Source organism: Elephas maximus, chromosome 9 (genome assembly GCF_024166365.1).
Source record: "Elephas maximus indicus isolate mEleMax1 chromosome 9, mEleMax1 primary haplotype, whole genome shotgun sequence".
Taxonomy (NCBI): domain Eukaryota; kingdom Metazoa; phylum Chordata; class Mammalia; order Proboscidea; family Elephantidae; genus Elephas; species Elephas maximus.
Genome location: NC_064827.1, coordinates 99199036 through 99212314, shown reverse-complemented (window position 1 = coordinate 99212314; position 13279 = coordinate 99199036). Strand labels below are relative to the sequence as shown.

General features: G+C 38.2%; 1 pseudogene; it reads right to left on the bottom strand.

The window, feature by feature from the left end:
* Positions 1-5294: 5294 nt before the first annotated feature.
* Positions 5295-6033, bottom strand: LOC126082636 (40S ribosomal protein S6-like; annotated as a pseudogene).
* Positions 6034-13279: the final 7246 nt, after the last annotated feature.

Genomic DNA, 13279 nt, shown 5'->3' with positions numbered 1-13279 from the left:
GACAGCCTGCACTGCATAGCCTCAGAGAGATGTGGGACTTGGATGCTCCCAGTGCCTCTGAAGGCTGGGGCGGGAGGTGGAGGTGGGGGATCTGAAAGCAGGACTAGGGGGATGTCTGTGTAAGGTTGTTAGAGCCTATATCCCATCCTTATCTCCACTGAGTATCCTGCATCTGCCCTGGCCTCCAGAACGGATGAATCAGAGAATATATTGGGACACCAGACACAAGTGAGAGTAAAAATGATGATCTATACTGAAAAGAAGATGAGTAACTAAAATCCTGCATATCGAATGGTAAGAACCATCATCACCTCCCTGAACCCCCTTTTACCGATATCGTTCCCAGAATTCTGACAACCAGTTTTATAATTCCCAAGAAAGAGAAGTCCTCTGTATCAGAAATGACCAGCCCAAGGGATAAAAGCCACAACAAACCAACACATGGTGTCTCTCCACGAACGGAATTAAAGCCCATCAGCGCAATAGCTTTGACCATGCACACAGAGTTTCTGATCAATAGTCAAAGTCTTTTTTTTTTTTTTTCAGTTTCATGGCAGGCAGAATAATGGCCCCCCAAAATGTCCACATCTTAAACCCTGGACCTTGTGAATACGTTACCGTACGTAGTAAAAAAGATTTTGAAGATGTGATGTAATTAAATGAAGGGGCTTGAGATGCAGAAATTATCCGAAATTATCCTAAATTATCCAGGTGGACCCAGTAAAAGCACATGGTCCTTATAAGAGAGAGGCAGGAGGATCAGAAAAAGGGTTTGTACTGACAAAACCAGAGGTCGGAGTGATAAGAAGATGGAGGAAGGAGCCACAAGCCAAAGGACACAGGTGGCCTCAAGAAGCTGGAGAAGGAAAGAAAACAAAGCCACCAGAAGGATCACAGCCATGCTCACACCTTGATTTAGACTTCTGACCACCAGAGCTGTATGAGAATGAATTTGTGTTATTTTAAGCCACTGCATTTGTGGTTGTTAGAGCAGCAACAGTAAACTAATACAAGTACGAAGGCTAATCAAACATCACAAGATACTTGAGGAATACCTAACCCCACAGAGGCAGAGACCAAACCAAGCCAGGTGGAAACAGGAATTCAGACGAAATGTAAACAGTTCAATGAAAAGAAGAAAAAATCATAAAAGCTATAATTAAAATTCTAAAAAAAATAAGATAGTTTGTCTATTAACAAGGACGTCTAAGTTTTAAAAACATTTAAGGACTTCAGAATGTCCTGTTCAAACCCTGTACAACTCTTAATAAATCTCCAAATGAGAAAGTACCATCCTCCCTTGATTAGCATGGTAGCTGAATTTCTAAAAAATCCCGGATACAATGAAACACTGCTAAAAATTATTGCAGACAGGTTCTAGGATCAGGTATAATAGTACCTATTTTTATGTGCAGGATTCAGAGGACATTCTGAAGCCATCTGGGATGTGGGACAAATCTTTTACCACTCATTGCACAATGTCTAGAAACCCTGAACCTCACCCATTAAACATCAATTGTGTCCCCAAACCATTTTGAAAGCCAAAAAATGCCCCAAAAGTTTCCAAAATTCCTATCAATTTCTATCCAATCTCCTTCACGTTGTTCTTCCTATTTAACCCATATTTCTTTCCTACTCGATTAGCATCATTGCACAGTTCTGGGCACATTTTTTTTTTTTTTTAATACCAGTGCTGTGTTCCCTTCATGCCCAAGAAAGAGCTGATTTTCTCTATGTTCTGTGTACCTGTTCTCTCTTCACAGAAATATCAGGGCATCAACTTGATGGCATCAAATCCCTTAACCTAAGTTACTATAACCTCTTAACACATAGTCTAGAGCTGTCTGACAACATGCTATTAAGAATGATTATTCTTGCCCCCTTTGAGAATTAATCATTTATATAGTCAGAATGAGAAAAATATCAAATATTGATATCACCAGAAATTGTGACAAAGAGGATGGGAAGAGGTAAAGATTGTGCATTGGGGGAGGGGGGTTTAAGCAGGCTAGGTTATCATTTCATATCAATGTATGATTTCTAAACTAAAGAATCAAGACCCACAAGTATAATTGCATTATATAGAAATATAGTGGCAAATACCAGAAAACAAAATTTTTTTTGAAAAAAAGGAAAATGGTTGTCCTTGTGAAGCAGGACTTAGGGTAGAAAAGAAGAGGTTGAAGGTCTGCTGTTTTTCCTTATAAACCTTAGAACGTTATTAATCTTTACAAACACACCATATACATGGTTTGCTCTGATAAAGAAAAAATTAAAATTGAATTAAAAAAAAATTGCTGACGTGTTCACCTATTCAAAGACTAAATAGTCACCGTTACTTTTACTTTGCCTCAAAGACTTTCATTAAAATCAAACCTTGCTACAGATTTGGTTATCCGGCTTTGCCTTGTGCTAAAACTAGTTCTGTCTAACAGGATGAAATCTTGAAACTGTCACACATGCTCTAATATTAAGGTTGGTTAACCATGTCTGTGATGCCAACTGCGTACCCAGTCAAATATCTAATGTTACCAACTGACTGCAGAGTTGGTGTCCTGGTTACAAAACACTGGCCAGCTGCAGGAAATATAGAGGGGAAAATGTTATGCCTTGGCTACTGAGTACAATTAATACTCAATGTTAACGATACTATGTCAGTCCACAAATTATAATGGCTAATACTGGAACATTAACACCACCCAAAAACACACTCATAAGCAAGCCAGCATGGCAAAATGAGGTCATGGAGAAGCTTAAAGCTATTTTAGGATATATCTTCAACACCAGTATAGCTCCTTTGACACCACCTGCTCTCATTTGGTCGACAGTATATTTAAGTCCCCCAACAGCAACTGGGCTCCAAGCCAGTGCTGACTCTACAGTCCAGTTCGGGGTAAATGCTGTCCTGTTGTTAGGTGTTGACCTTTAGATGAGACATTTAAATCCCCCTGCCAACCTTCTCCACCTTCTGCTTAATTGGCACCATATAAAAGATGTGGCTGAGAGAGTATTTGACAGTGGCATAGTTGCCTGCATATAATCATAGCAATAGACACATACGATTTATTCTTTTGAAATAAAGTATTGGATAATATACTCTAAAATAACAAATTACTCTTGCTGAAGATGGAGGCATCAAGAAGGCAACTTGCACTCATGCTAGGAATTTACTTTTTCTTTCCGTATAACTGTTCTTGCCCCATAATGAAATAAACAATCCTTGATTTGTCTTAGTGTCTGGAATAAATACCTGTCTTCATATGTGAAAGATGAAATTTGTCAGTACCCTCCAAAAAAACCCAGAAGTTTATGCAGACTTTAATAATTACCTTGAAAGTTATTTAAAATAATATGTAATTCAAAATATAAATTACTGATATTACCCTTTGGAGTAGAGAGAAATTGGCTAGCAAAAGTCAGAAATTAAAAACTTTTACAACAACTTCCAATCATCCCTTTTTGCTGTATTTCCTGAATGCTTCTGAACTCTGGGAAATAAATGTGTTGTTTTTGTAGAATTTTAAAGTATTTATAATGTGTTTATCACATGCTTCAAATCCTCGACTTTAGCATCTTTCTGTGTTCTCCTAGCCCCTAATACTGCTCCCACACCCAAGATAAATGTTGACTACATGAATTTTTGCACACAAAGAACAAAAGTGTGAATATGAACCTGGAGTCTTTCTTACCATCAATGACACAGACAATTTCTGTGATTATTGAGAAATAGTAGTTCTTTAAATTAAACCAGTATTTATTGTGAAATTTCATTCTCCAGGCAATATGCTAAGCAACAGAAGTAGACAAAAGTCCAAATAAGACATGGTTATCAACCCAATGATTTCATACTCTAGATTCACTGTTCTTCCTTGTTTCTAAAACTTTTTCTATAGCAAAACAAGCTTGGTGACACACTTCAATTGTAATCGTATATCCTGTTTTGCTTTTTATACCCCTGAAAATGTTGGTTGGTGGGTGCAGGTGACCAATGCAAGCAAGTATGAGATTAGTAGGTTAGACTAAGGTTGTATCACATATCTATGAGATTGGAGGACATTAAACTGTGTTCATTATTACTTACAATAAGGAAATTACAGGGCAAAAAGGAAGGAAAAACAAAAGAACAAGTCTCCCCAAAAATGGGGTAGTATTTTTTACACATCAAGGGAAAATTGATGAAAAAACTAAAGGGTTACAATGGCTCAAAAAGTTATAGTAAATGTAGTGGTTATCTTAACAAACACCCATTGATATTTAAGTCCCTTCTATAGCACTTCTTCAAATAGATTGACTAGTGAATCTACACTTGGACATATCTAAGCCAAACCAAACCAAACCCATTCCTGTTGATTCGATTCCAACTCACAGTGACACTTTAGGACAGAGCAGAATTTCTCCATGGAGTTTCCAAAGCTATAATCTTTACAGAAGTAGATTGGTACATCTTTTTTCCTGCTGGATTGGCTGGTAGATTGGAACCGCTGACGTTTTGATTGGTAGCCAAACATTTTAACCACTGCACAACCAGTGCTCTGTTGAACACATCTAGTGAGAAGAAATGTCCAGCATTGCTCATTCCTCTTATTTGTGTTGCTTAAAGTCACACATTTCTAAAGTTAGTTCCTGCCCACAACCCCATCACTCCAGTCAAAACAATTCCTTTTTCTTCATTCATCAATAATATCTTTTAATTTTGAGTCCTTCATCTACTTAGTTCTCTCTTCCAAGAATACAACAGTCTCCACTTCTCCCTCTTAAAGGGTAGAACCCAGAAATGGACCCAAAACTCTAGGTGTACTGGTGCAAAGAGGTTGGTTAGGGCCATCAACTCCCTTAAGTAAGATACTGTAACGTTGTTGATATAGTCTATCTTTCATTAGTGTCTTATAAAGTAACTCCACCTACATTGACCTGAGTGAAATCTGAATGAGAAGACTGTCTTCCTTTCATATAAATTCTTTACTTCCTTAGGCCTAATTCCACTCAGGCACAGACACATCTACTCCCCAAAAGTTCTTCATAGTGGCCTTACCTCACCAGGGCAAAGGATGTAAGATTACAGACCTAAAGCCACTGAATGCCAAAAAATCAGCAAAATGGAATCTGAATGAAATTTTCTTGCCACCAGACTTTATAGGATGTAAAACCCACTTCATAAATATACACTCTTCGCCTCTAGGTCAGACATACCTCAATTATGGCCCTAGTCCCTCCTTAACACTTCCAAACCCAACCCTTGATTATTTATTTATTTTTAATGTATGATCTTATTTATTTGTCACTCTTAGAAAATTTTACTTTTGCCTGGACTCAGACTTGGAGGTATAAGCTCTCAAAAAGGCCAACCTCTGTCTCTTGGCAATCTGTTCCTGGTGTTTTTCTTTGGCCGCTTTCATTCTCTTGGCCAAAGGCTTAGCATATTCTGCAGCCTTCTCATTTTTCCTAGTGCACTGTTTCTTCAGAGCAATGCACAGACGCTTGTGTTGCAAGACACACAGAGAAACTACATGCTGAATCCAGGGCACTTTGGTCCTGGGTATCTCATCTTCTTTGTTCAGGGGTTGTCTCACAACATGTTGGCAGACATTATCTTCTTTAGAGAGCCTGAAAAGTTTGCAGATTGTGCTAGCTCTTTTGGGCCCCTGGAGACAAGGCAGAGTATTCAATCCTTGAATACACTTCTCCCCTTTTTTTCCACAATAACCAAGTTGAGAACACTCAGATTGGCATCCACAATGACACTCGGGACAGATTTGCATTTCCTTTTTCCAGGTCTCCTTGGTCTGTAACAGAAATGCCCATTACTCAGCAGCAGGAGGGCACAGCCGTGGGTCAAGACACCCTGCTTCATGTAGGAACCTTATATGTCATTCCCACCACATTCGAACAACATAACCCTTCCCCTCATCACCCAGAATCAGCAGCAACTTCTGTAGCCATTAGCTTCTCATAAAAGGCATGAAGTTTGTGTTCATTGTCTACTTCAATGAGTTTCTGGCAGCCAGTGCCTGGGAAGGAGATGCTCAGCTTCATGGTGAGACAGCCGAAGGCCTCCAAGCACCACCGAAATGCCCCTACTTCTGCTCAGCTCTAGTCACTAGGCGTCTTCAGTTCTCATAAGATGAGACATCTCCAACACTCAGTGTTAAAAAGAAAACTAGAATCTCTTGTGAATAGGTTAGGAATTCTCTGATCTAAATTCAGAAAATTTTAAATACATAGTTCCTACTTCTCTCTTACTCCAGGCAATAAAAATGAGTACATCTAGAGCATTTGCCACATACATATAATATTAATACTTGTATTGTAATTTATCTGTTCACTGAGTAGACTTGCTAAAGACTTTCTAAATTTCTTGAGACATGGTACTTATTTTACTCAATTTTATATCCCCAGTATGTACAACAGTACTTAGGACAGATTACATTCCCTCCTAGTATTAGCTGAATGAATATGAAAGACACACATTCCTTATCAAATTTCAAGACTTACTAAAACCTAGTAATAAGAGAGTGTGATATTAGTGTAGATTAGATAAACAGAAAAATTGAATACAATAAGGTACCTATAAATATTCCCACATATATATGGAAACATCAAAGAGGAACACTGCAGATTAATAAAAAGAGGTTGGACTATTCACATGTTACGCTAAGATAATGGGCTAATCGTATGGAGAAAATACAAAATTGGATCCCTACCTCACATCATACACAAAATGTTAATTCCAGGTGGATTAACAACCTAATGGAGATGGGAAAACTAAACAGCTTTTAAAACAAAATAAAGATAGGCGGAGCCAAGATGGCAGAATAGACAGACACTTCCCTCAAGCCCTCTTTACAACACAGACCCGAAAAAACAAGTGAAACGAGTATATTTGTGACAAGCTAGGAGCCCTGAGCATCAAAGGCAAGCTTAGACAATGAACTTAGGGGTAGGGGGAGGAAGAGGCCGTTCAGAAGTGGAGAGGAGTTACTGGACCTGAATCATGGGGAGCCCTCAGGCACCATTCCCGGAGTGGCAGCGGTGGCAGCGGCAGGCTGGTACTAGCGTTCGGCCCCAGTTTCCTCGGGGAGAAGAAGCCAGCCACACAGCCCACTCACACCTGCAGAACATGAGAACGGTGCTTTCAGCAAAAGCTAAGTACTTGCATATTTTATACCGCGCCCTCCCCACCCCCAAGCTGGCTTCAGCAGCTGAATCCCTGGGCCTGAAATAGACCCTGGTGAGTACCTAGAACCATCCTCTTGGCCTTGGGGAAGGAAAAAATTTGCAATAGGGGGAAAAGATAATGTGCTAGCTCCATTAAATGGGGGAGCTTAGGACAGAAGCAGCTCCTGTCCAGGCATAAACCAACCGTGGACCTTGAGCACCTTTCCCTTCTGCATGGATCTGTGTGGGCCTGTTTTGGGAAAATAGGCCCTTGTTGGCAAACTCCAACCATTTCAGCTATGCGGTGGAGAGGTGGGTATTTGACATTTGACATTGTTTTGCCTATTAAACAAGGTCCTCACCTATCCACATCGGGGACCTAAGGACTGGTGGCTCCACTCAGGTCACCCAGCCACCCATGACAGGGGCCCAGAGATAATTGGTACCTCCCGGTCCTTACAACCAAAAACTTTGGGTGCCCCATGGTCCCTCTGTAGACCCACCCACCAGCACGCTTTAGGCAAGAGAAACATGTTTTCCTCAGAGACACATGAGGGTCGATTCTCAGCCCCCTGCCTTGTTCACAGCGTGACCCCCTGCTGCAATCAGATGCTGGTATATATGCCAATCTCTCCTGCCCCTCTAAGACTGTAAGACAGAGCCTGTACCACACACTTGATATCAGCTACCTAGAAACCTGAGCTGAATTCATACAAGAAAACTGAATGGACTCCTAGACTGATATAACTGATAACAGCTCTAGCCAGCTGGGGACAGGACACCAGAGCTCCAAAGGCAAAATTAATCAAGCTAGCTCACTCAAGCAACCTATAGGGGTATCCTACCCAGTACCATCGAGTCGATTCCGACTCATAGTGACCCAATAGGACAGAGTAGAACTGCCCCATAGAGTTTCCAAAGAGCGCCATAGGGGTATACCAAAACAAAACAAAGCAAGCAGCTACAACACAGTAAGCAAGCATAAACTAATACAATAACTTATAGATGGCTCGGAGACAACAGTCAATATCAAGTCACATAAAGAAACAGGCCATGATCACCTCAACAGGCTCTCAAAACAAAGAATCCAGGGATCTTCTGGATGAAAGTGCATTCCTGGAATTACCAGATGCAGAATACAAAAGTTTAATATACAGAACCCTTCAAGACAACAGGAAGGAAATGAGGCAATATGCAGAACAAGCCAAGGAACACACAGATAAAGCAACTGAAGAAATTAGAAAGATCATTCAGGAACATAATGAAAAGTTTAATAAGCTGGAAAAATCCATAGACAGCAATCAGAAATTCAGAAGATTAACAACAAAATTACAGAATTAGATAACTCAATAGAAAGTGAGAGGAGCAGAATTGAGCAAGTAGAAGCTAGAATTTCTGAACTTGAAGATAAATCACTTGACACTAATATATTTGAAGAAAAATCAGGTAAAAGAATTTTAAAAAATGAAGAAATCTTAAGAATCATGTGGGACTCTATTAAGAGAAATAACCTGCAAGTGATTGGAATACCAGAACAGGGAGGGATAACAGAAAATACAGAGAATATTGTTGAAGTTTGTTTGGCAGAAAACTTTCCTGGTATTGTGAAAGATGAGACGATATCTATCCAAGATGCTCATCAAACTCAACATAAGGTAGGTGTTAAAAGAAAGTCACCAAGACATATTATACTCAAGCTTGCCAAAACCAAAGATAAAGAGAGAATTATAAGAGCAATTGGGGATAAATGAAAAGTCACCTACAAAGGAGAGCCAATAAGAATAAGCTCAGACTACTCGGCAGAAACCATGCAGGCAAGAAGGCAATGGGATAACATATTTAAAAAAATTGAAGGAAAAAATTTGCCTGCCAAGAATCATGTATCCATCAAAACTGTCTCTTAAATCTGAAGGTGAAATAAAGACATTTCCAAATAAATACAAGTTTAGGGAATTCGTAAAAACCAAACCAAAACTACAAGAAGTACTAAAGGGAGTTCTTTGGTTAGAAAATCAAAAATATCTGGTATCAACCCAAGACTAGAACACTGGGCAGAGCAACTAGAAGTGAACCCAGACAGGGAAATCCAAAAAAAATAAAGCAAGATTTAAAAAAAGCCCAACACAGGGTAATGGCAATATTATTATATAAAAGAAGACAATACTAAAATAATAAAGAGGGACTAAGAAATGTAATCATACAGCTTCCATATGGAGAGGAAGATACGGCGTTACAAAGAAAAAAAGTTAATTTTAAATTAAGAAAAATAGGGGTAAATGATAAAAAAAAAAAAAATTTTTTTTAAGGTAACCACAAAGGAGACAAACTATCCTACTCATCAAAATAAAGTACAAGGGAAAAATACAGACTCAGCAGAAACAAAATCAACAACAACAAATATGAGGAAAGGACAATATATAAAGAAAATCTCAGCACATAAAATCAAGTGGGAAAAAGAAACTGTCAACACACAAAAAAAGGCATCAAAATGATAGCACTAAATTCATACCTCTCCATAATCACCCTGAATGTAAATGGACTAAATGCACCAATAAAGAGACAGAGGGTAGCAGAATGGATTAAAAAACAAGATCCGTCTATATGTCACCTGCAAGATACACACCTTAGACTTAGAGACAAAAACAAACTAAAACTCAAAGGATGGAAAAAATATATCAAGCAAACAACAATGAAAAAAGAGCAGGAATGGCAATATTAATTTCTGACAAAATAGACTTTCAAGTTAAATCCATCATAAAGGATAAGGAAGGACACTATATAATGATTAAAGGAACAATACACCAAAAAGATATAACAATATTAAATATTTATGCACCCAGTGACAGGGCTGCAAGATACATAAAACAAATTCTAACAGCATTGAAAAGTGAGATAAAGAGCTCCAAAATAACAGTAGGAGACTTCAACACACCACTTTCGGTGAAGGACAGGACATCCAGAAAGAAGCTCAATAAAGACACGGAAGATCTAAATGCCACAATCAACCAACTTGACCTCGGAGTCATATACAGAACACTCCACCCAACAGCAACCAAGTATACTTTCTTTTCTAGTGTTCATGGAACGTTCTCTAGAATAGGACACATATTAGGTCATAAGGTAAGCCTTAGCAGAATCCAAAACATTGAAATATTACAAAGCATCTTCTCTGACTATAAGGACATAAAAGTAGAAATCAATAACAGGAAAAGCAGGGAAAAGAAATCAAACACTTGGAAACTGAACAATACCCTACTGAAAAAAGACTGGATTATAGGAGACATTAAGGATGGAACAAAGAAATTCCTAGAATCCAATGAGAATGAAAACACTTCCTTTCAGAACCTTTTGGGACACAGCAAAAGCGGTGCTCAGAGGTCAATTTATATCAATAAATGCATACATCCAAAAAGAAGAAAGGGACAAAATCAAAGAATTATCCCTACAACTTGAACAAACAGAAAGAGAGCAAAACAAGAAACCCACAGGCACCAGAAGAAAACAAATAATAAAAATTAGAGCAGAACTAAATGAAATAGAAAACAGAAAAACAATTGAAAGACCAAAAGCTGGTTTTTTGAAAAAATCAACAAAATTGATAAACCACTGGCCAAACTGACAGAAGAAAAACAGGAGAGGAAGCAAATAACCCAAATAAGAAATGAGATGGGTGATATTACAACAGACCCAACTGAAATTAAAAGAATCATATCAGATTACTATGAAAAGCTATACTCAAATTTGAAAACCTAGAAGAAATTGATGAATTTCTAGAAACACACTACCTACCTAAACTAACACAAACAGAGGTAGAACAACTAAATAGACCCATAACAAAAGAAGAGATTGAAAAGATAATCAAAAAACTCCCAACAAAAAAAAAGCCCTGGTCCGGATGGCTTCACTGCAGAGTTCTACCAAACTTTCAGAGAAGAGTTAACACCAGTACTACTAAAGGTATTTCAGAGCATAGAAAAGGACAGAATACTACCAAACTCATTCTATGAAGCCACCATATCCCTGATACCAAAACCAGGTAAAGACACCACAAGAAAAGAAAATTATGGACCTACATCCCTCATGAACGTAGATGCAAATATCCTCAACACAATTCTAGCCAATAGAATTTAACAACATATCAAAAAATAATTCACCATGACCAAGTGGGATTCATACCAGGTATGCAGGGCTGGTTCAACATTAGAAAAACAATTAATGTAATCCACCACATAAATAAAACAAAAGACAAGAATCACATGATTTTATCAATTGATGCAGAAAAGGCATTTGACAAAGTTCAACACCCATTCATGATAAACACTCTCAGCAAAATAGGAATAGAAGGAAAATTCCTCAACATAATAAAGGGCATTTATACAAAGCCAAGAGCCAACATCACCCTAAATGGAGAGAGCCTGAAAACATTCCCACTGAGATCGGGAACCAGACAAGGATGCCCTTTATTATCACTCTTATTCAACATTGTGCTGGAAGTCCTAGCCAGAGCAATTAGGCTGGATAAAGAAATAAAGGGCATCCAGATTGGCAAGGAAGAAGTAAAAGTATCTCTATTTGCAGATGACATGATCTTATACACAGAAAACCGTAAGGAATCCTCCAGAAAACTACTGAAACTAATAGAAGAGTTCAGCAGAGTATCGGGATACAAGATAAACACACAAAAATCAGTTGGATTCCTCCACACCAACAAAAAGAACATCGAAGAGGAAATCACCAAATCAATGCCATTTACAGTAGCCCCCAAGAAGGTAAAATACTTAGGAATAAATCTTACCACAGATGTAAAAGACATCTTATACAAAGAAAACTACAGGACGCTTCTGCAAGAAACCAAAACAGACTTACATAAGTGGAAGAACATACCTTGCTCGTGCATAGGAAGACTTAAGATTATAAAAATGTCTATTCTACCAAAAACGGTCTATACATATAATGCAATTCTGATCCAAATCCCAAGGACATTCTTTAATGAGATGGAGAAACAAATTACCAATTTCATATGGAAGGGAAAGAGGCCCTGGACAAATAAGGCATTACTGAAAAAGAAAAACAAAGTGGGAGGCCTTACTTTACCTGATTTTAGAACCTATTGTACCGCCGCAGTAGTCAAAACAGCCTAGTACTGGTACAACAGATACATGGACCAATGGAACAGAATTGAGAATCCAGACATAAATTCATCCACGTATGAGCAGTTGCTATTTGACAAAGGCCCCAAAACAGTTAAATGGGGAAAAGATGGTCTTTTTAACAAATGGTGCTGGCATAACTGGATACCCATCTGCAAAAAAATGAAACAAGACCCATACCTCACTCCATGTACAAAAACTGAGTCAAAATGGATCAAAGACCTAAATATAAAATCTAAAACGATAAAGATTATGGAAGAAAATATAGGGACAACATTAGGAGCCCTAATACATGGCATAAACAGTATACAAAACATTATAAAAAAATGTAGAAGAAAAACTAGATAACTAAAAAAAAAAAAGCACCTAAATAGCAAACACCTATGCTCATCCAAAGACTTCGCCAAAAGAGTAAAAAGACTACCTACAGACTGGGAAGAAGTTTTTAGCTATGACATTTCTGTTCAGCACCTGATCTCTAAAATCTACATGACACTGCAAAAACCCAACTGCAAAAAGATAAATAACCCAATTAAAAAATGGGCAAAAGATATGAATAGACACTTCACTAAAGAAGACATTCAGGTAGCTAACAGATATATGAAGAAATGTTCACGATCATTAACCATTAGAGAAATGCAGATCAAAACTATAATGAGATTTCATCTCAGTCCAATAAGGCTGGCATTAATCCAAAAAACACAAAAGAATAAATGTTGGAGAGGCTCTGGAGAGTTTGGAACACTTATACACTGCTGGTGGGAATGTCAAATGGTACAACCACTTTGGAAATCCATTTGCCGCTTCCTTAAAAAGCTAGAAGTAGAACTACCATATGATCCAGCAATCCCACTCCTTGGAATATATCCTAGAGAAATAAGAGGCTTTACACAAACAGATATATGCACACCCATGTTTATTGCAGAACTGTTTACAATAGCGAAAAGATGGAAGCAACCAAGGTGCCCATCAAC